Source organism: Arachis hypogaea, chromosome 1, assembly GCF_003086295.3.
Source record: "Arachis hypogaea cultivar Tifrunner chromosome 1, arahy.Tifrunner.gnm2.J5K5, whole genome shotgun sequence".
Taxonomy (NCBI): Eukaryota; Viridiplantae; Streptophyta; class Magnoliopsida; order Fabales; family Fabaceae; genus Arachis; species Arachis hypogaea.
The window spans coordinates 65,697,703-65,722,814 of record NC_092036.1 but is presented as its reverse complement, the minus strand read 5'-3'; the positions used below and the strand labels follow the sequence as shown (position 1 = coordinate 65,722,814).

At 30.7% G+C, this 25,112-nt stretch overlaps 1 non-coding gene across 1 annotated transcript; it reads left to right on the top strand.

Moving 5' to 3' along the window:
• The first annotated feature begins 3,264 nt into the window (after positions 1-3,264).
• Positions 3,265-3,338, top strand: TRNAP-UGG (transfer RNA proline (anticodon UGG)). The gene has a single exon. It is a non-coding gene; the product is annotated as a tRNA-Pro (tRNA).
• The last annotated feature ends 21,774 nt before the right edge of the window (positions 3,339-25,112 follow it).

Below are 25,112 nucleotides of genomic sequence, written 5' to 3'. Positions count from 1 at the left end.
AAAAAAAGACATTATCCATTTTTAAAAAATAAAACAACAACAAAAAGAGAAAAGCCGGCTATCGGAATCGAACCGATGACCATCGCATTAGATTCAGTTCTTCGGTCGAACGAATTTTTTTAGATTGATTATACCATATGGATATAAACGAGGATATAATCAAAAAAAAGAAAAGGGCTAGCAAAAACCTAAGACTAAGATTTGAAAGAGGAGTCAAGCCGGGGTGTCTATAATAAAATTATAATATAATAGCTAAAGGGCAACTCTTTCTTTTTTTTTTAAGTCTTTTGTTTTGAAAGGTTTCAAAGAATGCTTCTCGAATCCAATTGAATACACGAACAATTGGTTTACGGTATAGAAGAAATACATGTATATCTGATACTAGATATTGGATGTTAACGAATTATCTAGAAACCAACTATAAATATAGTTATCCAAATTTGTCCTGCTACTGTCAATTTCGATAGGGATTCAAAAAAACGAAGCCCTTCTATATTCATCTGTAATTATGAATTGAATCTTGATGAACACGATACCAAGGCAAACCCATGAGAATACCCCTCTTTTTTTTTCAGCAAAAAATAGACACTATGTAACTTTATTGCACTAGAAAAAAGATACTAAAAAATATACTATGGAACCCCCTTTGCAGTCAATTATATCTGGTAAAGGATTTATATTTGTTCTAGGTTTTTAGGAAAAATGGAACAATTCTATTCAGTAGGAACAAAAAGAAGTGGATCTATTTTCTATTCGATACGGGTAGGAGAAGAACCCGACTCGGTATTCTTTTCTTAAGCGGAGCGAAAAGGGTTTCCCATGAGATGGGAAATGAAAACTATTAGCCCCACAGGGGGTTTGTGAATAAGTGATTGTCTGATAATGAGCAAGGAATATCCGTCTTTCTGCTAAACAGGATGTATTGAACTCATAATTCATTAGATACTTACTTGGGTATTGAGCATTTACAAATAAGAAATGAGTTAACTTTCGTTCACTTCACATGTTTCTAGCGATTCACATGGCATTATCAAATGATACAAGTCTTGGATAAGAATCTACAATGCACTAAAGATTGGTTGTTAAAGAGTCATTATCAATATGATTTATCTCAGAGAAGATGGTCTAGATTAGTGCCACAAAAATGGAGAAATAGAATCCATAAACGTCATGTCATTCAAAATAAAGATTTAAAAAAATGTGATTCATATGAAAAAACCAGATCAATTCCTTACAAAAACCAACAATTAGGCTCATTAAAAAAAACACACAATATGAATATGATCTTTTTTCATATCAATCCATTAAAGATAAGAAAGACTCATATATTTCTAGATATGAATCATCATTCCAAGCAAATAAAAAATAATTTCTTTCTTATAATTACAAAACATGTAAACAAAAAGGATTTGATCCAACGAGCGATATCTCTATAAAGAGATATATAGCAAAAGATTACATTATAGATATGGAAGAAAATCTGCATAGAAAACATTTAGATTGGATGCTAATAAATAAAGAAATATTAAATCATTCCATACCGAATGAAGATTTTATTAAGGCATATACGAATAACCCGTGGATCATACCAATCGAATTCCTTTTTTTCAATTTAGATATAAAAAAAGATGTTAGTGAAAATAGAAAATTTACTGGAAGAAAAAAAAATAGTTTTTAGATCATCAAAAAAAAAATTGGAATTCGAGTCTTGATTCAGAAGGGAAGAACTTGCATCAGTATCTCAATTTGAATTCAAACGTGGGTTTGATTCACACTCCATGTTCTGAGAAATATTTACCATCCGAAAAGAGGAAAAAACGGAGTCCTTGTCTAAAAAAATGCCTTGAGAAAGGGCAGATGTATAGAACCTTTCAACGAGATGTGTCATAAAGACCCTTATGTCCACGCCCCAATCTACCCCCTGGAGGAATGTATGCTTCTAAGATCTCTTTTATACTGTGGCCAATCCCGAAGTTGGTTCTATACATGTGACCAGCTATCAGGAAAAGAATCGCAATAGCTAAATGATGGTGCGCAATATCGGTCAGCCATAAGCTTTGCGTTTGTGGATGGAATCCCCCAAGAAGTGTTAGAATGGCAGTTCCTGCTCCCTGAGGGGTACCAAATAAATGACTACTGGAATCTGGGTTTTGAGCATAAAGATTCCACTGGCCTGTAAAAAGTGGACCTAATCCTTGAGGATGTGGCAATACACCTAAAAAATTATTCCATCGAACGTATTCCCCTCTAGCTCCTGGAATAGCGACATGAACTAAATGTCCTGTCCAATTCAAGGATCAATTAGGATCGGGTAGCATCTTAGTTTTTAAAATAAACTACTATACCAGGAATATAAATGAACCCGATTATTGAAATTGCTCAGGATACCCTTTTTTAGCTTCTAGAATCTATTTCTTAGTTCAAGATCCGACCCTTCTTATCTTACTAACTGGAATCAAAGAATTAGTAGATCTGTTCCGCCCAAAATGGGAATGGGCTAGGGTTATGAACTTAGAATCTAGAATCTGATGATCGAGTCGATTCCATGATTCTAAGTTCATTCCATACCGGACCAGACCGGAATAGGGTTATATACATTCTCATTATGAGAAAGGGGTCATTCGAGCGTATCTAAATAGATACTATGTTTACATATAATAGATCCCTGTGTCGGTCCGATTACACCAAAAGATGCGGTCAATACAGCCAAAACAACGCCCGTAACCCACGTCAATTCACGAGGTTTTTTAAAACCGCCGGTAAGATACACACGAAATACGTGCAGGATCATCATTAAAACCATCATACTTGCCGACCATCGATGAACAGATCGGATTAAACAACCAAAGTTAGCCTCAGTCATTATATATTGAACCGAAGCAAAAGCCTCAGTAACGGTCGGACGATCATTCAAGAAAATTTCAGGTTGCTTAGTATTCCACCAATTAGTAACCCAAGATTCCAGACTTTTTTGAAATGTGAAAGAGATGCGCCAAGGCAAAAAAACTATAGGTGTAAGATATCGACGGGGGATTAATGCTTTCTTTTTTGCCATTTTTCGTCTTTATTTAATGAACGAACTCAGCTTCGGCTTTATCTCATCCGTCAACTATATAGGATGATAATAATGTTTCTATCAAGCATAAGTTCTATTACAAGTCATAGAAAATCTATAATCTATTCCCGCGTTTTTTTTATATACAACAGAGAAAATGTGGAAAACAAGACAAAGATTCTTTACAATGACACAGGAAACCAATTGAAAGGGATGTAGCGCAGCTTGGTAGCGCGTTTGTTTTGGGTACAAAATGTCACGGGTTCAAATCCTGTCATCCCTATCTCGAACTAATACTTATCGTAGGAGAAGTAACAAGGGATCAATTGAGTTCCTTTTGTCCCCGCCTGTTGAGTTAATTCAATAGCTTTTTTCATTGCTTTACGAAACGAAACTCTATTCCTTAATTGCCCGGCTATAAATTCTGCAAGAATATTACGATGTCCATAAGGGTTTGCAATTCTTGTAATAGCAATGTTCAGTTTTCGGTTCACATAATTGAGTTTTTTTTGTAAATTCATCTGTAACTCTTCTATTCTTCCAGGCTTACCCTCAATTAATAACTTTGGAAATCCCATAGAGATTATGACTTGAATCAAATCAATTCTTTTTTTAATCTTTATCCCTGTTATTCCCTCGACACCAGAAGATATTCTTATATTTATTTTTATATAATTCTTGATATAATCTCGTATTTTTTTATCTTCTTGTAGATTTTCTGAATAATTGATTGGTTGTGCAAACCAAAGAGAATCATGACTTTGAGTTGTACCAAGTCGGAAACCAAGCGGATTTATTTTTTGTCCCATAATTCTCCACTACTTTACAAAAAATGATATGCCCTAGTTGTGCACTTTGTTTTTTTATATCCATTAGGATTTTTATTTAAAAACATAATATAGCATCCCCTTTTGACTTAATTTGCTTCTGCAGAATAAACACAAAAACTGGAAAAAGATACTCAATTCAATAAAACATAAATTATAGTATCATAACCATTTCTTTATCCACATCCACAAATCTCATTTATTCCTATTCATGTTTTGTGTTGTGAACAGACATTTCTATTTATATAATTTTCATTTTTTATTTTTCTAATATATAAATATTCTAATTGATCGAATTTGTTTGACCTAAAGATGATTCTAGTTTCTACTTTATCATAAGTAAGGTTATGCTTTTACTAAAAAAAGAAACATTTCTTATTTTTCAAATCGATTTTTCTTTTCATTTCTTTAGTATTTATTCAAATTTTTAATATAAAAAAGAAATTGTTTTATTTTTGAGTAATCTTATTATTATTAGAAGAACATGAAATTTCACCTTAACGACGAGTGATCTGTTTTAAATTCAAACGCGTTTTAGATGATCCTTTTCTATTTCTTCTATATGGTAGAGTTAAAACTAAAAAAAGATTTCCCCCTTCCCTATGTTTTCTCACGTTTTCAATAAAACCCTCTCGTAAAAGCATTTTAGCAATGTTTTCAGTAATGTTAGTACATGGTATTAGAACCGTTCCTCTTCCATTCATGTCAGCATTTCGTATAGAGGTTATTATGTCGGCGATGGTGTCCTTACCCATAGGAAAATAAATGTTACCCTTTACTTACTTTTGATATAATCAGCATGCTCCGTGTTCTATATTTTCTAATATATATTAGAGTAATATAATTTGAAAATATTTTAGTTAAAATTAAAGAAAGATATCTAGTATATTTATATATCTTTAATAGAAAGATATCTATATAATATCTTATTTATATATTTCTTTTTATATTTCTATATTTATTTTTATACTTATTTTTATTCAAAAAGAATAATATATATTAAAAAAATAAAAAACGAAATCCAATTTTATTAAGAATTAGATATATGTGTAAGACATAATTTATTAATTTATCTATTTCATTTCATTAAATAATAAAATGATTTTGCCATTTTTTTTTTAGTTTTTAGTTTCGTTAAAATGGGATGAAAGAAGGCAAATGGATTTCGGGTAACGCGAGAAAAGGGCAATTCCACTTCCGTTCCCAAAATTGTTAAAAAGCTAAAGTCCCTTTTTTTTTTCATTGGATCCTTTTTAGTGGATCGTAGCTTAGATCTGTGCCAAGGTTTCAGATGAAAAGGAAATCTAATTTGTATCTGAATACCGTCTAGTAGCCACTTTTTTGGAAATTCTGTTTCGGATAATTGAACACCATTATAGGTGCATTTAATATACATTTCTCTATTCCAATCCCTAAAATCTTCTGACCATTCGGGAAATTGAAATAAAAGCATACGAACAATATTTTTAATTATTATCAACGAAGGCAATACAATATATTTTCTAAGAATGAATATAGATTATGGATAAAAGATACTCATACAAATTCATCATGTGCCAGGAACCAGATTTGAACTGGTGACACGAGGATTTTCAGTCCTCTGCTCTACCAGCTGAGCTATACCCGTAATAGGTATTGGTATTTATCCAGATTTTATTTTCTCATTCTCGGTTGACAAGGTTGAAGCCATTCTATCAAATTTTTTCTAAATTTTTTTAATGAAAATTAATACAACCCACCAAAAAAGAGAAATAAACCACATAACAAAATTGGAATTAATTATATGTAAATATGTTTGTTGTTTGTGAGAACCCCTTGAATCATTACATTACTACTTGATTTAAAGGGTTCTCGACAATTCCATTTTTTCTTTATTCTTTCTATATTCATATCAAATATATTATATATAAACAGAATATCGAATATATACTAAAATTTCTTATATATTTTATATATTAGTATATTAGATATGTATATATACTTATCTCTTATGATGTATATATACTTATGCTTTCTTTATTTGTATTTGCCAGAGGTTTTTTCCTTAATTAAACTCAATTCAATTAGATGTAAATGAACCATAACTGTGTAATCCTATACCTAATAGATTGATTCCTAAATAACATATCCAAATTATAAGAAAGCCCAGAGAGGCCGCTATTGAAGAATTTACACTTTCGAATTTCGTATTTTTTCGAGTATGTAAATAAATCGCAAATATGGTCCAAGTAATAAAGGCCCAAGTTTCCTTGGGATCCCAATTCCAATATGATCCCCATGCCTCATTAGCCCATACTGCTCCTGACAGAATACCTATCGTTAAAAAGAGAAAACCCAGACTAATAATACGATAACTCCAACGATCGAGTTGTTGAATAAACTGAGACCTGTAATAATTTCTAGAAGAAGAAAAAAAAGTTTTTTGTAAAACATTGTTCCTTTCATTCCTATTCATGTATTGGATCTCAACAAAAGAAAATGATTCATTTAAAAAATACAAATTATTGCTTTTACCCAAAATTTGTATGACTTCTCCAAATCTAATAACTAAGATTCCTACAGATAATAACGATCCACATAAAAGAGCTGCATAGCCAAATATCATCATACTTACGTGCATCATTAACCAATGAGATTGTAAAGCGGGTACTAATATTGAAGATTGATGGATTTCGGTTAAAACACCCGAAGTAGCAAAGCCTTGGGTAAAAATAACACTCGGTGCGATTATTGCACTTAAATCGTTTTTATGCTTTTTAAAACAAAAAACTATATGAAAAATAGAAAAACCCCAGGAAAGAAATATTAATGATTCATATAAATCACTAAATGGTAAATGGCCCGACAAAATCCAACGAGTAATTAACAATTCCGTTATACAGAAAAAGCTTATTATCATACCATTTTTGGACAAATCATGAAATCCTAAGATTTCATTGACTAATAGAGTTATCAAATGAGTTGAAATTACAATTGATACGACCGAAAACGATATATGAGTTAATATATGCTCTAAAGTTGAAAATATCATAAAAATAAGGTGTCCCAATAACTAATACTAGGAAGATAAATCAGAAATTGAATTCATTTTAGGACTTACTCTTTTAGAGTAAAAGATGCCATGCCGCCACTCGGACTCGAACCGAGATGCTCTAGCACTGCTTCCTAAGAGCAGCGTGTCTACCAATTTCACCATAGCGGCTTACCCGAAATCATAATAACCTATTTATTGTAAATCGTCGAGATTGAAAGAATAAATTCGAAAGATGCAATTTTTTTTAGTAATTAAAAAATATTAAAGAAACAAAAGAATTGTATTCTAATTATTTCTTTTTTTTTTCTTTGTTTTTTTTATAAAAATTATTAGAAATTAAATTATTTATTCACTTGAATATATATTTATATTCATATATTCAAATGAATAAGAAGAATTCTTATATATAGAAAGAGCTTAACAAAAGATATAAACATTTCAATAATTATTATTATTATCTCGTCGGAAATGGAACAAAAAATTCGTAGTTTTTCATTTATTATCAAATCTTTTTTATTTCTATTTCATTTTTGAATCCAAAGAGATGCATATTCTTTTTTTCTTTTAATTGAAAAAAAGAAATTCAAAAATTTATCATTTTTGGATCACCAATTTAGTATTCCATTAAAATAACCATGAGCAGCCACAATATTATAGGTTTCTTCCTCTTGACCGAATCTGTAACCTTCATTAGCAGATTCATTTTCTGTGGTTTCCCTAATCAAACTAGAAGTTACCAAGGAACCGTGCATTGCACTGAATAAGGTGTATAGGGTTTCATTTCTTGATACTTTCAATTTTTTTTAGTAGTTCGATAGAGAGTCCATTAAACTTAAGCTGATCTAGGCCATAAGCAGACCTACGTCAGGATAACCCCCTTTCTTTGAAACACTTTGGTAGTGCTCTTTGATTGTAATAAAAATCAAAAATCAGAGCACAGGGAATCATCTTGTTATTCTTTCTGTCAAGAAAAAAGATGGTAGACTAACTGATCGAAATATCAGTTAATGAAAAAGCCCAATGCAAAAAAGATGCATGTTGAGTTTTTTAAACAATTCAAATCATTTTTCTAATAAACAGTTTGATTTGTTTTACCGAGAAAGTCTACGGTTCGAGTCCGTATAGCCCTACCCTAAGATAATAATATATATATTTCTATTTCTTGTTAAATATACTCACAAATTGAGTATCTAATATATCGCATTTATTAGTATTCTATATTTAGAATACTATACATAATAATATTATACCTTGGATTTTGAAATATAAAAGAATCTCTCATAGAATAGGTTATGTTAATATTAGATAGAATAATGAAAAATTTCAAAATTAGATAGAATTCTAAATAGATTAAATAATCGAATTCTAGAAATTCGATATTCCAATCGACTAATAACATATATTACAATCGACTAATAACAACTACTAATTTGTTTCTGTTAGATTTTCCACATTCATAGGAGTACATTTATGTTTTTGCTTTACAACTATGATTTGGTCTTGTAGTCCAAATAAGCCCGTACCATACGGCGAAACCTAGAAATCGATCACTGATCCAATTTGAGTACCTCCACAAGATAGACCTCAACAGAAAACTGAAGAGTAACGGCAGCAAGTGATTGAGTTCAGTAGTTCCTCATATAAAATTATTGACTCTAGAGATATAGTAATATGGAGAAGACAAAATTGTTTCAAGCACCGACAGAACCTGCACCCACAAATGATATAAATACTACTGTTGCATTAGCTTTACTTACATCAGTAGCATATTTCTATGCGGGTCTTTCGAAAAAGGAATTAGCTTATTTTGGTAAATACATCCAACCAACTCCAATCCTTCTACCAATTAACATCTTAGAAGATTTCACAAAACCCCTGTCGCTTAGCTTTCGACTTTTCAGAAATATATTAGCTGATGAATTAGTAGTTGTTGTACTTGAGAGTTTCCTGCCTCATACGGCTCAGCAGTCAATTGTTCCATTTTTCTGGAATTAACCAAAAGAAAATGGAATGGGTTAACTACATGAGTTTCAAACTTGAATTTTGATTAAAAAAGGGTTTCATCTCTTTTTCTTTTTATTTTTATAGTTTTATCTTTTCTCCTACCTTCCGAAGAATAACACATCTACATTAAAATTCTCTAATTTTCTGAAAGGTAACTATCTCAATTTCATATATCATATACTTTCTAATATGACATTTTTATGGTCTATAGAATCTTTGAGAAAGACTTCTTTTTATTTTTCATAAGAAAGAAAAGACTTACTATCTGTGGGATCTAATACTACACCGCTGCTCAAAAAAAAATAAAAAAAGATATAGATATTGAAATTCAAACTTTTTTTTACATGAAAACTTAGAAATTATATAATATTCTCTATTATATATGATATGATTTTATAGTAATATTGATTATATATTAATATTTTTGAATATGTGAAAAATCAAAACGATTCAACAATGAGTAAGAAAAATCCAACGATTTACAAATCAAATACTAGAATAAACTCTATTAATTGGACAAATTCTTCATTGAAAAAAAAAGATATAAATGCTAAACGAAAGACAATCATTAAAAAAATGAAAAAAATGGCCAAAGAAAAGAAAAGGGGGAGTTTAACAGCAGAGAGAAATATAATTTCACCATAGCGGCTTACCCGAAATCATAATAACCTATTTATTGTAAATCGTCGAGATTGAAAGAATAAATTCGAAAGATGCAATTTTTTTAGTAATTAAAAAATATTAAAGAAACAAAAGAATTGTATTCTAATTATTTCTTTTTTTTCTTTGTTTTTTTTATAAAAATTATTAGAAATTAAATTATTTATTCACTTGAATATATATTTATATTCATATATTCAAATGAATAAGAAGAATTCGTATATATAGAAAGAGCTTAACAAAATATATAAACATTTCTTCTTTTCTTTGGCCATTTTTTTCATTTTTTTAATGATTGTCTTTCGTTTAGCATTTATATCTTTTTTTTTTCAATGAAGAATTTGTCCAATTAATAGAGTTTATTCTAGTATTTGATTTGTAAATCGTTGGATTTAAATTAAGTCAAAATTATTATCTCATAACCTAAAAGGAAGTCTGAGATGTATGGATATATTCATTTCATGTCAAAAAAACAGATGTTTTACTATATTTCTTTTTTTTAATTAGAAACTAGAATTAATATTCTCAAAATTGGCATTCTATTTGTGTTAATATACAACTAACAAAAATAGAATTTCTATATTCATTCAATAATTTGAAATTTTCACATATTCAAAAATATTAATATATAATCAATATTACTATAAAATCATATCATATATAATAGAGAATATTATATAATTTCTAAGTTTACATCATGAATGGATATGCTCTGGGACGGAAGGATTCGAACCTCCGAATGGCGGGACCAAAACCCGATGCCTTACCGCTTGGCGACGCCCCATTTTTTTTATTCGACATTCATAAACACTATTAATGGTATTAGTTGTTCGTCAATTCCATCTCAAAAAAGTGATTGTTGCTGGGAGTTTAATATCCATATAGATATAGAATAGAATAAAACTGAAATTATTGATCATTACATAGAATTCAATTAAGATATTGTATGAAAGTCTCATTTCCTCTTTTTTTTTCAGACTGGAAGGATTTTGAACTAGATAAGTTCAAATAAAATAAGGATTTTGGAAGTTGTATTTGATTTTTTTTATTTTTCCTAATTTTAATTATTATAATATATCCGCATTTCGGAAGTCTATTTTATTTGAGTGGTGTAATGTATTCTATGCATACTAAATACAAAATACTCTGTCAATCACCCAAATAGTGAAATTATTACCTTATTCTTGTTAAGGGGATGAAAAAAAGATAGGAAATTTTTTCCTATTCCAACCTAATTCTTCCTAAGATTTCTATTTAGATGAACTGGCTCTTACCAAAGTTATATATCGAAAATGAGTAACCGTGGAACCCCCTTTAACACCCCTTTTCCCTTTTTTCCCCTCTTTTCAAAGTTGGATTTCTAAGTTCTTTATTGAACTCATTTATTTGCAATCATGGTTAAAATGTAAAAAAGATTGGGGTTGACTACTAATCTTTTCAAAATACAGAAAAAGCTTCTCGTAGAAACTACCGATCATTTGTTAACTATTATAACTATTCCAACTATTTAATCAATTACTTCTTGGAAATGCTAAAAGTATTACTCAATTTTTTTATATGATACCGGGCCGGGATTGATATTAAGAATCAGAAACCCATAAATTTGAATAGCAAAAATAAGAGTTGCTTTTGGATTATTACATATATATTTTAGTGGAACCAATACAAAAAATGGATGAAATAAAGAAAAAATTGGAGCTACTATGTACATTATTAGATATAATGATGTAATGGAATTGAAATTCGATATATATATTAATAAAAACACTCTTTTTTTTTAGTTCTATTTATATTATTCTATATACCCTTATATCTTAATATATATTATTTCCATATTTATTTTTATATTTCTTACTATATTTATCTTACTAAATAATCTTATTTATATATTATTATATTTAATATTTAGTTTAGAATATTTAATGCATATTTCATTTAAATGTATATTTAATGTATTTAAATGTTTGTTGTCTACATCAGTCCATCCAATAAAACTGAAAATTTAGAATAATATTCTATATATCTATTATATAAATATATTAGGCTATAGTAATAGTCAATCCAAAAATTCCATTATATCCCTTCTAAAAAAATCGTTCTTTTTCGTCTCGTATTTTGTAGAGATAAATGGTATGTGGATACAGCAGAGAATTTGCCTTTTTTCTGTTATTCAAACTAAAAGTGAAACTCAAAAAAGAGAACTCAAAAAAACTAAAAAGAAATAGCAGTATGGCCTCTAGCAATGCTGATGACTGCTCACGTAATTGGAAATAGAGTGCATAATAATCTCTTCTATTAAATTATTTAATAAGACAGACATAAAAAAATTTCCATCTTTGAATTTCAAATTCAAATCTGAATCCCCTAGCCTATGTTGCACAAAAAAATTATTGAATTGAAATTCAAAGTCCAGAAGGAGTTTTAGAGGATTCAAAAAGGTCCGTTGAGCGCCTATATCTTATGTCATAATAGATTCGAACACTTGCCCCGGATTAACTTCCGGATCATAATTGTTCTAGTGAATAACTAAAGAAAAAAATTGGAATAGATAGATGGGAGATAGAATAGAAAGAAACTCAATATAAAAATCTCTCAAAAGTTCACTAATCTTTTTTTTTTATTGGCAGGTCTCTTTGTATGTGTTGTCCGGAAGGAGGAGGACTCAATGATTATTCGTTCGCCGGAACCAGAAGTAAAGATTTTGGTAGATAGAGATCCCATAAAAACTTCTTTCGAGGAATGGGCAAAACCCGGTCATTTCTCAAGAACAATAGCTAAGGGACCCGATACTACTACTTGGATTTGGAACCTACATGCTGATGCTCATGATTTCGATAGCCATACTAGTGATTTAGAGGAGATTTCCCGAAAAGTATTTAGTGCCCATTTCGGCCAACTCTCCATCATCTTTCTTTGGCTTAGTGGCATGTATTTCCATGGTGCTCGTTTTTCCAATTATGAAGCATGGCTAAGTTCGGTAGAACGTGGGTCTCCAAAACCCGATGTCGTAGGTTCAAATCCTACAGAGCGTGATTCCATTCTTGTTATATTGGAGAATGACAATGAAATAATTAAACAGTAGTTTAAAGGCTGAATTTGACCTCCTGGGGATTGTGGTTAAAACAAAGAAAAGAAATAGGAGGTCAATAAACATCACTAAACAAACGAGATGTTAATTAATCAAAAGTCCAATTGATCACCACGTCGGTATTGTAAATATGCAGTTAGGAATAATCCAGCCAAAGTAATAGGGATTAGTCCTAACACAATTCCAAATAGAAAAACTTCAATCATTCTTTTTTGTTTGAAAGGGAAGGAAAAGGGGAGGTAATATATATCCTTTATACTTAAACTAAATATTAATTAATCTGTATTGACCACGAATCTCAATGATCAAGAATTGGAAATTAACATGATAAAGAACTCAAGAATATCTAGTAGTATTAGAAAATCTCTAATTCAATTCCAATTTGAAAAATGAACCGACATTAAATTTTGAAACATTAACTAATCAATCGTATCCTGGGGTGCTCAAAATAATATTTTATATGGGATTTCTTTTTACTTTTGCTGTAAAATTGCCGATTATACCCTTACATACATGGTTACCGGACACCCACGGAGAGGCACATTACAGCACTTGTATGCTTTTAGCCGGAATCTTATTAAAAATGGGCGCATATGGATTGGTTGGGAAAATATGGAATGAGCGTGAGATAATGAACTATTGGTTCTAAGCCATCTCTGGCGATGAATCAACAATTCGAAATGCTTTTCTTGCGTATTCTTGATAAACCAGCGTATATATATAGATGTAGGAAGATCTGTTTGGGAAGTAAGAAGCCCCTTTATGATCGAAGTTATATACTTTAAGCCCGTTTATTCGGTTTTACAAAATTTGAACTTAAAAAATATATTTGAAAAAAATGTTCGTAAAACAAAAATTCTAGAAAAAATAATCAATGCCATATATGATTGGTCATCTAATCGTGGTTATCTGGATGCTTTTTATGCAAGTTTTTTCATTACAAATGTAAGAAAATTCGCTAAAATAAATCATTATATTGATAGACAAGTAATTGATGCAATTCCAAATGGAATTGGTATCTTAAGTTTTTTTATGGGAGAGGCCATAAAATATATTGGGGGTGGACGAATTTCTTCATATATATATATATATATATATTATTATCTTTTTTATTCATTCTTTTAGTAATTTGCTCTCTTTTTTTATTTGTTTACTAATCTGACTAATATGGAACTTGGTAAGACAAGGGGGTTAAATAACTGAAAAATAAGATTAGTAAAGAATATTCTTTGAATGCTAAATTTACGTATTGAATTCTTTTTCTTGTCCCCATAATTCAAAAAGTTTTTTTTATTATTGCCGAAGAAATGAAATAAAAGATAGGGTAGAGGTATGACAGTTATTATATGAGGTCTACCCAATGCTAGATGCAAAGGCGCATAATAGATCGATATGAACATGATGAGCTGTCCCGTAATAAACCCAGCTGTTGCTGATAGTTTCTTCTCGGTCCCTTCTTGCATAATCCGAGCTCGAAGAAGGAAGAGATAAGAGGGCCCTATGGAGAATGTGCTCAGAAATCCATAATAGAGTCCGACCACAACGACCGAATTCATTATCTTCATGCATAAGTATACTAGATTATCCAGTATAAAAGATTGAAAAATCATCGCAAACCTCTGTTTTTTATTATCTTCTGTTTTTTATTATCTATTGCAATCTCCGGATTATTATCTAATTTTAAATCCATATATTTATATAAGCCGCAGCTAAAGTAGCAAAAATAAGGGCTTGAATACCGCTTGTAAATAATCCAAGGAACATGACAGGTATAGGAACTACTAAGGGTACTAAAGAAACAAGAACAACAACTACTAATTCATCAGCTAATAAATTTCCGAAAAGTCGAAAGCTAAGCGACAGGGGTTTTGTGAAATCTTCTAAGATGTTAATTGGTAGAAGGATTGGAGTTGGTTGGATGTATTTACCAAAATAAGCTAATCCCTTTTTCGAAAGACCCGCATAGAAATATGCTACTGATGTAAGTAAAGCTAATGCAACAGTAGTATTTATATCATTTGTGGGTGCAGCTAACTCCCCATGAGGTAACTGTATTATTTTCCAAGGCAAAAGAGCCCCCGACCAATTTGAAACAAAAATAAATAAGAACATAGTTCCAACAAAGGGAACCCACGGACCATATTCTTCCCCAATCTGAGTTTTACTTACATCTCGAATGAATTCGAGGACATATTCAAAGAAATTTTGACCAAAAGTGGGAATGGTTTGCGGATTTCTAACAACTAAAATGGCTGAAACCAATAAGATAGCAATTACGACCCAAGAAGTTATAAGTACTTGGGCATGCACTTGGAACCCCCCTAATTGCCAATAGAGATGTTGACCTACTTCCACGGAAGATATCTCATATAATCTTTTTAATGTGTTGATGGAACATAATAGAATATTCATATTGCCCTCAAAATAAATAGAACTTGAAAGGAATTATTTTGATTCAACCATCTATTTTTTCAATTGTCTGTTAAATCTTTTATTTTGAATATCGACTAATCACTTAATATTTCTGGGTTTTTTGTTTTTTGCGCGATTTAGTAAATTAGTTATAGTAACCGATTCTATAAATCTATGAAGTTCTCAATGGAATAATTTATTTTATTATTAATTAAGAATTTCGTATATAGCTAGAATGACCTTCACAAATTGCAAATACTAATTTGTTAAGAATTAACCGAATTGAAGCTATAGCATCATCATTAGCTGGAATCGAAATATCCGCGAGATCGGGGTCACAATTTGTATCGATTAAACAAATCGTTGGAATTCCCAAAGTGATACATTCTCTAAGAGCGGTATACTCCTCTTGCTGATCAACGATTATGACAATATCGGGTAAGCCAGTCATATATTTAATGCCACCCAGATAGGTTTCCAAGTGCGATAACTGTCTCTTCAAAATAGCAGTATCTTTTTTTGGCAAACTATGGATTCTGCCCATTTTTTGTTCTGTTCTCAAGGACCTGAACTTATGAAGTCTCGTTTCTGTAGTATACCAATTGGTTAACATACCGCCGAGCCATTTTTTATTAACATAATGACACCGAGCTCTTGTTGCAGCCCGTGCTATTAAATCCGCAGCTTTATTTTTTGTGCCAACAATTAAAAATTGTTTCCCCTTACTTGCTGCATCAAAAACCAAATCACAAGAAGTCTCGTTTCTGTAGTATACCAATTGGTTAACATACCGCCGAGCCATTTTTTATTAACATAATGACACCGAGCTCTTGTTGCAGCCCGTGCTATTAAATCCGCAGCTTTATTTTTGTGCCAACAATTAAAAATTGTTTCCCCTTACTTGCTGCATCAAAAACCAAATCACAAGCTTCTGATAAAAAGCGAGCAGTTCTTGTAAGATTTAGAATATGAATACCCTTACGTTTTGTGGATATATAAGGTGCCATTCTGGGATTCCATTTTCTAGTACCATGGCCAAAATGAACTCCCGCTTCCATCATCTCTTCCAACGTTATGTTCCAGTATCTTTTTGTCATTGATCCCCACAAAAAAAGAGACAGGGTATCCTGAAATAAGAAAAGTTTTGTTCCGATGGAACCTTCTCTTTTATCGAAGATTGGCTCTTGATACATGGTCAGGCCATTCAATATTTTTTACTTTTTTCTTTATTCTCTTTCAAAAATGTAATCAAACGCCTTTATTTAAATTTAAGAATTATAAATTCGAAAAAATAGGCTTTTAGCAATTATCAAATCTTCGGATATGATTGTTGCAACGTATCACATAAATTCTTGAAATTAAAAAACAAATTCTCTATGGTGGAACAGGATATCTTTTATTTTTTCCTCGAGTAAATTCTTTTTTTTCGGAGCAATCTTAATAAGTTGTCTTTGCTTTGAAGGCTGTGTTACCCTTTTAAATCCGGTACCAACGGGTATCATTCCCCCCAAAACAACGTTCTCTTTCAGACCTTTCAACCAATCGATACGACCTCGGAGAGCAGCTTTTGCTAAAACTCTAGTAGTTTCTTGAAAACTCGCTTCGGATATGAAACTTTGGGTATTCAAAGATGTTTTTGTTATTCCCAATAATAGAGCTCGGTAACAAATTACTTCTTCTAAGGCACGTCCCGCTCGTTCAGCTCGAAACAATCCAATTAGCTCGCTGGGTGAAAAAACATTAGACATTCCATCTTCTGAAACCAATACTTTTGATGTTATTTGGCGTACGATAATCTCAATATGTCTATTATGTATATGCACTCCTTGGGATCGATAAACCCTTTGGATTTTATTAACCAAAGAAATTTGACTTTGGACAATAGTTAGCTTAGTACAAATAAAGAATCCCCAAGGAATGCCGAGAATTTTGGTTATATGTTCGTTCCAAGCGTCAACCCTCTTCCCTAGGTTAATCGATATTGAATCAATCGAACGAACTTCTAATACCTGTTCCACTTTTGGAAGACCTTGGGTTATATCACCTGATCTCGATTTTTCATATATAAATGTTACTAATATATCTCCTTCAAAAAAGATTTCTCCAAAATGTCCATGAACTGTTGCTCCTGGAGTCGCCAAATAGGTATTAGCCGATCTTATTAATATGGAATCCATTTTAACAATTAAAACTTGTCCCGATTTTAATTTTAGTTCTAGTCCATTTTTTGTTTGAGATAGACATACATTTTCACAAATAAATTGTCCCAGGCTAATTATTGTAATCGTTTTTTCACAATATTTAGAATCATAATCATGATGGAGAAAATCCCAATTCAAACGGAATGTATTTAATTTTATGTTGCTGCATGGATCGGGCTTATAAATTATCTCGGTTTCGTCCATTAAAAAAATTTTTAATGCTTGACAAGTTTTTTTTAACTTGTCAAGTTTCAAATTTTTATTCAGTTTACCTTTTAATAACTCATAATCAGATCTCGATGAATAAAAATTTGAAACTTGAAGTGCTATTCCTACGGGACCTAATGAATTCTTAATTGGAATTTGAAGATCCTTTTTTATTTTTTTTATTCTCTTTTTTATTTTCAGCTCGTTGTAGTATGATAATTTGATTCTTCGTCGCCGTAGTAAATAGTAGAATAGAGAAAATCGAATTTGTTTCTTCGTATTTACAAAAAATAGGAGGAATTCACTATGACACGTTCACTAAAAAAAATCCTTTTGTAGCCAATCATCTATTAAGAAAAATAAAAAAGCTTAACACAAAAGCGGAAAAAGAAATAATAATAACTTGGTCCAGAACATCTACCATTATCCCCACAATGATTGGCCATACCATTGCTATCCATAATGGAAAAGAACATTTACCTATTTATATAACAGATCGTATGGTAGGCCATAAATTGGGCGAATTTTCACCTACTCTAAACTTCCGAGGACATGCGAAAAATGATAATAGGTCTCGTCGTTAAGGTGAAATTTCATGTTCTTCTAATAATAATAAGATTGCTCAAAAATAAAACAATTTCTTTTTTATATTAAAAATTTGAATAAATACTAAAGAAATGAAAAGAAAAATCGATTTGAAAAATAAGAAATGTTTCTTTTTTTAGTAAAAGCATAACCTTACTTATGATAAAGTAGAAACTAGAATCATCTTTAGATCAAACAAATTCGATCAATTAGAATATTTATATATTAGAAAAATAAAAAATGAAAATTATATAAATAGAAATGTCTGTTCACAACACAAAACATGAATAGGAATAAATGAGATTTGTGGATGTGGATAAAGAAATGGTTATGATACTATAATTTACGTTTTATTGAATTGAGTATCTTTTTCCAGTTTTTGCGTTTATTCTGCAGAAGCAAGCGTTACGTTTGTCTGGTGGAGATCATATTCACGCCGGTACCGTAGTAGGTAAACTTGAAGGGGAAAGAGATATTACTTTAGGTTTTGTTGATTTATTACGTGATGATTTTATTGAAAAAGATCGAAGCCGTGGGATTTATTTCACTCAGGATTGGGTTTCTCTACCAGGTGTTCTTCCCGTTGCTTCAAGGGGTATTCACGTTTGGCATATGCCTGCTCTGACCGAGATCTTTGGAGATGATTCCGTACTCCAATTCGGTGGTGGAACCTTAGGGCATCCTTGGGGAAATGCACCAGGTGCCGTATCTAATCGAGTAGCTCTCGAAGCATGTGTACAGGCTCGGAATGAGGGTCGTGATCTTGCTCGTGAGGGTAATGAAATCATCCGTGAGGCGAGCAAATGGAGTCCTGAATTAGCTGCTGCTTGTGAAGTATGGAAGGCGATCAAATTTGAATTCCCAGCAATGGATACTTTGTAATCCGGTGGTTACTGTTCGTTCTAGATAATTGCAATTAAACTCGGCTCAATCTTCAAAAAAGGATTGAGCCGAAGACAAAGATACTTAATTTATTGCATAAACATAATATATCTTATTTTTCTTTTTTATTATATCCATAACGTTCTATATTCTAATCGATTAGATATATCTTATCTATTAGATATATATTAGAGTCTAGAAATGTAGAGTATATAAATAAATGGATATGGAATAGTTAAATTGGAGTATTTCAATAAAGAGAAATAGAAAAAATTGAATTAATAATTTAATAATTTTTCTAAAAAATTAGAAAGAATATTGACAAATATCAACTAGAATATATTTATTTATATAATAATAATAAAAACAAATTACTAAAAATATAATCAAATTCGATTTATATTAATATTTCATTTTTTTTTTCGAATTTGAATTCATTTGTTTTTGGCGATTCTATGTTTTCAACACTAATATTGACAACAGTATTGAAAACAAATAGAATCCGATCGTGAAGAAATCAATCGATTTCTTCACGTTACAGAGGCAATTTTTAGCAAATAGTGAGTTCGTTAAACTTTCTGTGATAAATAGATAAAAATATCGAAAAAGTAAATAGAAAAAATATTAGAAATTTCTCTTTCTCTTACCGCGTGATCTACAAAAAAGTAGACTTTGGAGTTTTTTTTTTGCGATATATTAGATACTCAATTTGTGAGTATATTTAACAAGAAATAGAAATATATATATTATTATCTTAGGGTAGGGCTATACGGACTCGAACCGTAGACCTTATCGGTAAAACAAATCAAACTTTTTATTAGAAAATTATACCTTGGATTTTGAAATATAAAAGAATCTCTCATAGAATAGGTTATGTTAATATTAGATAGAATAATGAAAAATTTCAAAATTAGATAGAATTCTAAATAGATTAAATAATCGAATTCTAGAAATTCGATATTCCAATCGACTAATAACATATATTACAATCGACTAATAACAACTACTAATTTGTTTCTGTTAGATTTTCCACATTCATAGGAGTACATTTATGTTTTTGCTTTACGACTATGATATTTTTTGGGTATTTCTAATAATATCCAGTCTTATTCCTATTTTGGCATTTCTAATTTCTGGAATTTTAGCCCCGATTTATCTTATTTCTATATTAGATTAGAATCTTTCTCTTTTTTTTAGATTAGAATAAAATGTGGAATAAAATAAATACATTTTTTTAGTAAATTTTTTATCATTTCTGTATTTTGTTTTTAGTTATTTTATTCAATTTTATCAATTAATACAATATTTAGCCGAGCCCGAAAAAACCGAACCAACCAAAACCAATAAAAGAAAAAGAATACTTTCATCGAGCAAAAACAAAAGGAGAGAGAGGGATTCGAACCCTCGATACGTTTGATATCCAAAAACTGCTCAGCAACAGTCGGACAAGTGGGGAATGTTGGGGTAAACCAGAAAACTTTGGGTAGAGCCGGATCTAAAGATAGCAAAAAAAATTATTCCTAAAGTCGAGACTAAGAGGAATGTATAAACCAATGCTTCCATACCCCAAAGAGCCAGCTATATTCGAGTAATTATGTTGGAATTGAGTCGTATAGCTTCTCACCTATTATGGCTGGGACCTTTTATGGCGGATATTGGTGCACAAACACCTTTCTTCTATATTTTTAGAGAAAGAGAATTAATATATGATCTATTCGAAGCTGCGACAGGTATGAGAATGATGCATAATTTTTTCCGTATCGGGGGAGTCGCGGCCGATCTACCTCATGGTTGGATAGATAAATGTTTGAATTTCTGCGATTATTTTTTAACAGGGGTTGTTGAATATCAAAAACTTATTACGCGAAATCCCATTTTTTTAGAACGGGTTGAGGGAATAGGCATTGTTAGTGGAAAGGAAGTAATTAATTGGGGTTTATCAGGACCGATGCTTCGGGCTTCCGGAATACAATGGGATCTGCGTAAAGTTGAAAATTATGAGTGTTATGGGGAATTTGATTGGGACGTTCAATGGCAAAAAGAAGGAGATTCATTAGCTCGTTATTTAGTTCGAATTGGTGAAATGGTGGAATCCATAAAAATTATTCAACAGGCTTTGGAAGGAATTCCCGGCGGACCATATGAGAATTTAGAAATCCGCAATGAATAGGGAGGGTATAGTAATACTATGAATAATCCAGTATCGAATACTGGTAATAATATCAGCAAAAGAACGTTCTCCGGTGCTTCCAGACATGTTGAGCTCCACATATTCTTGTACAGTCAAAGGGGGATCGATTCCATAAAAGATGAGAGCAGTAAGTAAAAATTTACTGAGAATCATCCTTGTTAGATCGTCAATATTGTACCCAGGGTGTCTTTCGAGTATACCGAATCAGTATAAACAAAATTTTCATAAATACGGAGTTAAATTAAATGCAATCAAAGTATAAATAAATATATGATTTGGTAAAAAAATAGAAAAGATTACTTGAGAGCTGTAAAAAAAATAGGAAAAAGATTCATTATTTAAAAGATGTTTTTCCTATTTTTTTTTTACTAAACTAAAAAGAATCTTTGTTTTCAATTTTTTCAATAACTTTTTGGTATTGTTTTTGTTGTATTTTATTTTGTTCATTCAATCTATAACATAAATATTTTTTTTACATTATAATATAGATCTAATTTGAATATTATTTGATTAGAGTCTATTAATGTTGTAAATGTAAGTATTAAGAACTTTAACTTTGAACTTTGTAGGATATTTCCGTTTACGACATGTGATTAAAATGGATATTACATAAAACTAGAACGTATTTGTATTTCATTCATATTCAATTCAACAATAAATAAAAATTCCATTTAGATCACTCAAATTTCAATATTTCGTTGCAAAGATTCAGTTCTTCGGTCGAACGAATTTTTTTAGATTGATTATACCATATGGATATAAACGAGGATATAATCAAAAAGAAGAAAAGGGCTAGCAAAAACCTAAGACTAAGATTTGAAAGAGGAGTCAAGTCGGGGTGTCTATAATAAAATTATAATATAATAGCTAAAGGGAAACTCTTTCTTTTTTTTTTAAGTCTTCTTGCGTTCTTAAAAAGAAACAATTTGAGAAGGTGCAATTGTCCGAGATGAATTTCTAATTTACAGGTCCGCGAATTTATGAACATATTAAGCCTAAGCCGGTAAAAGAACTAAATTTTAGTCGATAAATTCTGTACTGTAATTCTATTCTGTATAATCAAAAATTTAAGAAAAAGGACCGAACCTTTGATTCTTTCGAGTCTTTTTCTACCGTATTTAGAGAATTCCTTGTACTGCAGTACTAGTCAGTCATAGTATATATAGTGAAGAAAACTATTTTACTTTGCCTTTTTTCAACCCAATAAATTAGAGCAATATGATTATGTCACTGTTTTCATATTTCAATGTCCTACAATAGAAAACAAAATTAGTATCCAAAAGGAATTACCGAATAGCTTATTATAATGGATATAACTGATATGGATGGTCCGATACTGAATAAACGAGTATCTCCCCTAGATGGAATAAGACTCTCTTTGAAAAGTAGTTTTGTTCCATCTGCTAGAGCTTGAAGAACTCCCAAAGGACCCGCGTATTCAGGTCCAATCCGCTGTTGTATACCTGCGGATATTTCTCTTTCTAACCATACAATTGCTAGTACACTTATGGTGATTCCCAATACAAGAGTAAAGATAGGGGCAAATACCCATAGAATTCCATAGACCTCCTTTAAAGATTCCAATCTGAAAAAAGAATTGATATCTTGTACTTCTGTTGTATCAATAATCATTTCAACGATCAACTTCTCCCATAATGATATCTATACTCCCTAGTATTGTCATAATATCGGCCAATTTTATTCTTTTAACTAATTGAGGAAGAATTTGCAAATTGATAAAACCGGGTGGACGAATTTTCCATCTCCAAGGAAAACCATTCTGATCTCCTATTAGAAAAAGGTCGATCTGAATATTTAGATACATATTGTAGATTGATCCATATTATATTATAGACTCTAATCAAATAATATTCAAATTAGATCTATATTATAATGTAAAAAAAATATTTATGCTATAGATTGAATGAACAAAATAAAATACAACAAAAACAATACCAAAAAGTTATTGAAAAAATTGAAAACAAAGATTCTTTTTAGTTTAGTAAAAAAAAATAGGAAAAAGATTCAAATTACATACAATAAAAAAGAGGGGGGCCCGATTTTTCCGATTTTTTTCCATAGAAATTCAAGAATTAAGTTAAACAACAAAGTTCTTTTTTATTATTATAAAAAAAATTATTTTATTAATATCTTTTTTTAATTCTTTATTTAAAATTATTAAATATTTCGAAATAGAACTGAATAAATATTCTATTTTAGAATAGAAAGAAGAAATAGAAATATTCTAGAAACTAGAAATAAAAAAATAATTTGAAATTCTTTTTGGATTATTTTACTCAACTTACGAGTTGCTCAAAAAATCTGTTGATTTTGAACCACAGGATGGATAGTTGTCATAGGTGATGAATTGATTTCTTACCGATGTCACTCTATTTTTGTTCGTCTATAATGATTGAGAAAAAATATACTAGATATCTTTCTTTAATTTTAACTAAAATATTTTCAAATTATATTACTCTAATATATATTAGAAAATATAGAACACGGAGCATGCTGATTATATCAAAAGTAAGTAAAGGGTAACATTTATTTTCCTATGGGTAAGGACACCATCGCCGACATAATAACCTCTATACGAAATGCTGACATGAATGGAAGAGGAACGGTTCTAATACCATGTACTAACATTACTGAAAACATTGCTAAAATGCTTTTACGAGAGGGTTTTATTGAAAATGTGAGAAAACATAGGGAAGGGGGAAATCTTTTTTTAGTTTTAACTCTACCATATAGAAGAAATAGAAAAGGATCATCTAAAACGCGTTTGAATTTAAAACGGATAAGTACTCCTGGTCTACGAATCTATTCTAATTATCAACAAATTCCAAGAATTTTAGGGGGGATGGGAATTGTCATTATTTCTACTTCGAGAGGTATAATGACAGATCGAGAGGCTCGATTAGAACGAATCGGTGGAGAAGTTTTATGTTATATATGGTAATCTTTCTGATATCCGAATTATAGAAAAAATTCTCAACTTACGAGTTGCTCAAAAAATCTGTTGATTTTGAACCACAGGATGGATAGTTGTCATAGGTGATGAATTGATTTCTTACCGATGTCACTCTATTTTTGTTCGTCTATAATGATTGAGAAATCTACAAATCTCAATTGTATTTCTCAAATGGTATTTTTTTCTTCTTCTCCTATTCGATTGTATTTCCTTGGAAACTTAGGGAAGTGCTTTGTAAACATACGTATAAAAAGAACTTATTTCATTTAGCTTCTTTATGCCCACTATAACTAGTTATTTCGGTTTTCTACTAGCGGCTTTTAGTATAACCTCAGCTCTTTTTATCAGTCTGAGTAAGATACGACTTATTTGATTTTCAAATTGGAATTGAATTAGAGATTTTCTAATACTACTAGATATTCTTGAGTTCTTTATCATGTTAATTTCCAATTCTTGATCATTGAGATTCGTGGTCAATACAGATTAATTAATATTTAGTTTAAGTATAAAGGATATATATTACCTCCCCTTTTCCTTCCCTTTCAAACAAAAAATAATGATTGAAGTTTTTCTATTTGGAATTGTGTTAGGACTAATCACTAAAATACCCCTAGGGGGTAGGGCTAAGCGGAGCGAAAAGGGTTTCCCATGAGATGGGAAATGAAAACTATTAGCCCCACAGGGGGTTTGTGAATAAGTGATTGTCTGATAATGAGCAAGGAATATCCGTCTTTCTACTAAACAGGATGTATTGAACTCATAATTCATTAGAAATGAATTTTCTAGCATTTAACTCCGTACCACTGAAAAGTTTAGCCGTACATTTGAAAGATAGCCCCCCCAAAAAAAATGAAATGAATTCTCAAATAATTCCTTTATATGGATCATTCGGGGTTGAGACCAAATATCAAAATAACATTGCCAGAAATAAATGAGATAGTATCTCCATTTATTCATCAAAAAAGGCGCATTCTTTGAAGCCAGAATGGATT